This window comes from Camelus ferus, chromosome 4, assembly GCF_009834535.1.
Source record: "Camelus ferus isolate YT-003-E chromosome 4, BCGSAC_Cfer_1.0, whole genome shotgun sequence".
NCBI lineage: Eukaryota > Metazoa > Chordata > Mammalia > Artiodactyla > Camelidae > Camelus > Camelus ferus.
Window position 1 is genome coordinate 51532445 of NC_045699.1, and position 4752 is coordinate 51537196.

The window sequence follows — 4752 nt, forward strand, 5'->3', positions numbered from 1 at the left end:
TCATTGCTTTTCTAGAAGTACCTCTATTCTGGCTCCCTGCAGAGCCTTATTCTTTGGAGATAGTCACTTGCTATATTTCTTTTACATGGAAGGCAAGCATCCAAGAGATGTAGTTTGAAGCCAAGACTTTCATGCTTGATTTAGATCAAGTTTCTCTAATATACACCATTATGGCACAGCTCTCTGTAAACTAAACAAAGATAATTCTAATTTCCTTCTCTTGACCTGCTAGTTTAATCAATAGGTGATTGATTCGTATTCCAATATAGCCAAAGAAGAGGGACATCCCATTGTCTTTTAAAATATTTGGTACTAAAATTTTTAGACTCAAACCTCTCTGCTATGTAGAAATAAAACCCCTCATTTGATACATGTCTGTATTTTGAAAGGTACGAAGAGGCCACATGATGTTATGTTCCCGGGAACCCTGGAGCTATCCCCTGCAGAGGCTCAAGGGGGGTTTGATGATGGCCTGCTGTTTACAGAGTAGGAGTCAAAAAACACGGGTTTCACTGGCCCTGGTCTACCACTGGAGAATTCTCTCAATTTCTCAGTGCCCCGTCCCTTCTCTGGTAAAATGGAATTGGTTTTCTCTGCCCTGTCTGCCACCCTGGAAGATCATAAGGACCAAATGAGAGAGCACACACCACTGTTTAAAAAACTACCAAGAGCTCTGTAAACTTAAAAGGTAATTATGCTTGTGCCGGGGAGGGGAGTGCGCCTGGTCTAAGGGGGTGTGCTGGCCCTGCGCTGCCCCTTCCTCCCCTCCGCCAGGCTTTCTCCTCCTACGATTGTCCCCCTTCCCCTCCCTCCCTCTTCTCCTCTGCCTCCTTTTCTCCCTCCTGCTGGAGTTTATGACCTAGGCTAATGAGACAAATATGGCTCCTCACATCAAGGGTGGGGAATTAAGGGCTGGTTATAGCCCAATTGGATTTTCATGATCTCTTGAACAAGTGAAGGAGTGCTTGGGAAACAGGCTGCTCTTGGCCCGCTGCCGGCCCAGCCCGAGTCGGGGCAGCCGTTACCCACGCTAGCTCATCGCACTCCTGGTAGACATTTCAATTACAAGTCATTACCCTTCCTTCCCTGCCTTCTTCAGCAGCGGCAGTGGCGGCGCCAGCCCTGGGTTTTGGTCCCACTTCTGGTACTTAGCGTGCAAACTTGAGTGCATCATTTAACTTCTGGAAGCCTTAAGTGCCTTACTTGTAAAATGGGGTTATTAATGTTAGCTGCCCTACCTTTCACACAGGACTGCTTTAAGAGTTGCATTAAATCAGGTAAGTGGAGGTGATTCAAAACTGGCAAGTTCTGTATGTATTATTATTATTATTATTATTATTATTATTATTATTATTATTATTATTATTATTATTATTATTATTTTGTAGCATGCCTGGCCATTCATATTTAGTGAATTGATCCAAGTAAATATTTGTAGATAGAATATTTGTTTTTCCTCATTTTCCTGTGATTCTCTGAGATACAGAGAAGGCACTCTTACAGGAGTTAAGAGTTTAATAGATGTAAAATGTTATGTATCCCATATAGAGAGTGTTAGGTCTACAGATTTCTTATCGAAATTAGAATTCCACATTTACCTGGCAGGGGAGATACTGTGATCATGAAGATGGTTTTCCCAGGGAGAGGCTCATGCATTGCACCCCGGGTGTGCTGACCCCTGCAATTTCCCCAGATGTGGGAAACTCTACTGCATGATTTGTGGTAGTGGGGGACTGTGTTTGTGCTTTCCCCTGGTTAAAAAAAAAATTCCATCCAAACTCAATATATTCCTACTCTGCAACCAGGGACTCTGTCTGTTTTCTGATAACCATGAGAGCCTTGGGGATAGACCCTTACTTCTATTTTTGGCCTCCCAACTTTATCAGGATTTCCCTGTGCTAACATCAGAGATCACTGATCACCAAAACAAATATAATAGTAAGGAGAAGTTTGAAATATTGCGAGAATTTCCAAAACGTGACACAGAGAGACACGAAGCGAGTAAATGCCGTTGGAAAAAATATCACAAATCAACTTGCTTGACTCAGGGTTGCCACAAACCTTCAATTTGTAAAAAATTCAATATTTGCAAAGTGCGATAAAATGAGGCATGCTGGTTTTCATGGAGTGGTGCAAATGGCTGGATTGCCTCTCCAGGACCCATCTCATCTCTTGTCTGTGTGGACACAGGCTCTGTATCCTGAATGGCTTATTGAATTCATGAGCTAATTCCTTTGCAGTTTGTTTTTTCTGCCAAGGAAAGGGAGCTGAGTTCATTTCACTGATGGTTGCCATTTTGTTTCTCCTCTTTTCTGTCTTGTACTGTCTAAGGTTCAGGAGTCACTGACTGTACTAATTGGGTCCTCCAAGGGCCTCTTTGCTCAGACAGTTCTTAGTACTACCCCTCTATATTAAAAAAAAATTGTTTTTGAAGAGCAATTTTAGGTTCATAGCAAAATTGAGAGAAAAGAGATTCCCACATAACCCCAGCCGCTGCACATCTATAGCCGCCTCTGCTAGAGTGGTACGTTTGTTATAAGTGATGAACCTACCTTGGCACCTTGTACTCATCCAAAGTCTATAGTTTAGCTGTTGGTGTTATATATTCTACGGGTTTGGACAAATGTATGTGTCCATCATTTTTATATCATACAGAGTATTTTCACTGCCCTAAAAATCCTCTGTGCTCTTGCCTGTTGATTCCACCCTCCACTCCCAACCCTTGGAAACCACTGATAGTTTTGTCCCTATAGTTTTGCCTTGTCCAGAATATCAGGTAGTTGGAGTCTTACGGTACACAGCCTTCCCAGACTGGCTTGTTTTACTTACTATGCATTTAAGTTTCCTTCACATCTTTTCAGGGCTGGATAGCTCATTTCTTTTCTTTCTTTCTTTTTTTTTTTTTTTTTTTTTGGCCTGAATACTATTCCATTGTTTTTGTCCATTCAGCTACTAAAGGACATCTTGGTTTCTTCCATGTTTTGGCAATTATGAATAAAGCTTGCTATAAACATCCATGTTCAGGTTTTTATGTAGAAGGGTTTCAACTCCTTTGGGTAAATACCAAGGAGCACAATTTCTGGATCATTTGGTAAGAGTATGTTTTAATTTTGTAAGAAACCATCCAACTATCTTCCAAGTTGGCTGTACCATTTTGCATTTCTACCAGCAGTGAGTGAGAGTTCCTGTTGCTCCACATTTTACACAGCATTTGGTATTGTCAGTGTTCCAGACTTTGACCTTTCAGGTGTTTAGTGATATCTCATTGTTTTAATTTGCATTTCCTTGATGACATAGTATGAGAATCTTTTCATTTTTTAATTTGGCATCTGTATATCTTCTTTGGTGAAGTATCTGTTCAGGTCTTTGGCCCATTTTTTAACTTGACTGTTTGTTTTCTTATTGTTGAAATTTAAGAATTCTTTGTACATTTTGGAAAATAGTCCTTTATCTGATATGTTTTTTGCAAACATTTTCTCCTTGTCTGTAGCTTGGCTTCTCATTATCTTGACGTTAGTTTTTTCATAGCAGAAGTTTTTCATTTTCATGAAGCCGAGCTTATCAATTATTTCAATCATGGATCATGCCTTTGATGTTGTATCTAAAAAGTCATCACCATACCCAAAGTGGTCTACATTTTCTCCTATCTTATTTTCTAGGAGTTTTATAGTTTGCATTTTACATTTAAATATATGGTCCATTTTGAGTAAATATTTTGAAGGATGTAAAGTCTGTGTCTGGTGTCTAGATCCTTTTTTTGGGGCATGTGGCTATCTAGTTGTTTCAGCACTATCTTTGCTCCATTGTACTGCCTTTGCTCCTTTGTCAAAGAACAGTTGACTGTATTTACATAGGTCGATTTCTGGACATTCTATTCTGTTTCATTGCTTTATTTGCCTGTTCTTTTGACAATACCATGCTGTCTTGATTACTATAAATTTATAGTAAGTCATGATATCAAGTGGTGTCAATCCTTCATCTGTTTTCTTCTCCTTCAGTATTGTGTTGGCTATTCTGGCTCTTTTACCTCTACCTTAGAAACTTTAGGATCAGTTTGTCAATATCCACAAAATATCTAGCTGGGATTTTGATTGAAATTACTTTGAATCTACAGATTAAGTTGGGAAGAACTGACATCTTAGGATTTTAAGTCTTCCTACCCATGAACATGAAGTATATCTCTACTTATTTAATTCTTTGAGTTCACTCATCAGAGTTTTGTAGTTTTCCTTATGTAGACCATATACATACTTTGTTAGATTTATACATTGATATTTAATTTTGGGGGGGGTGATAATGTAAATAACGTTCTGTTTTTGTTTTTAAATTCCACTTATTATTTGATGGTATGTAAGAAAGCAGTTGACTTTTGTGCATTAATCTTGTATGTTACACTATTAGTTCCAGGAAATTTTTGGGTAGATTCTTTAGGATTTTCTACACAGACAATCACATCATCTATGAATGTCATCAGTTTTATGTTTTCCTTCCTGATCTGTGTACCTTTTATTTTTCTTGCCTTATTACAACAACAAGGACTTCCAGGATGATATTGGAAAGGAGTGGTCATAGAGGAGTTCCTAGCCTTGTAGCTGAACTTAGTAGGAAAGGTTATAGAGTTTTTCATCATTAAACGTGATGTTAGCTGTAGGTTTTTTGTAGGTTTTTTTTAAATCAACTTCAGGAAGTTCTTTACTCCTAGTTTATTGAGTTTTTTAAAAATCATGAATAGGTGTTAGATTTTGTTAAATA

General features: G+C 38.6%; 1 non-coding gene across 1 annotated transcript; it reads left to right on the forward strand.

The window, feature by feature from the left end:
• Positions 1 to 1590: 1590 nt before the first annotated feature.
• Positions 1591 to 1754, forward strand: LOC116663427. Its single transcript, XR_004319681.1, has one exon. It is a non-coding gene; the product is annotated as a U1 spliceosomal RNA (small nuclear RNA).
• The last annotated feature ends 2998 nt before the right edge of the window (positions 1755 to 4752 follow it).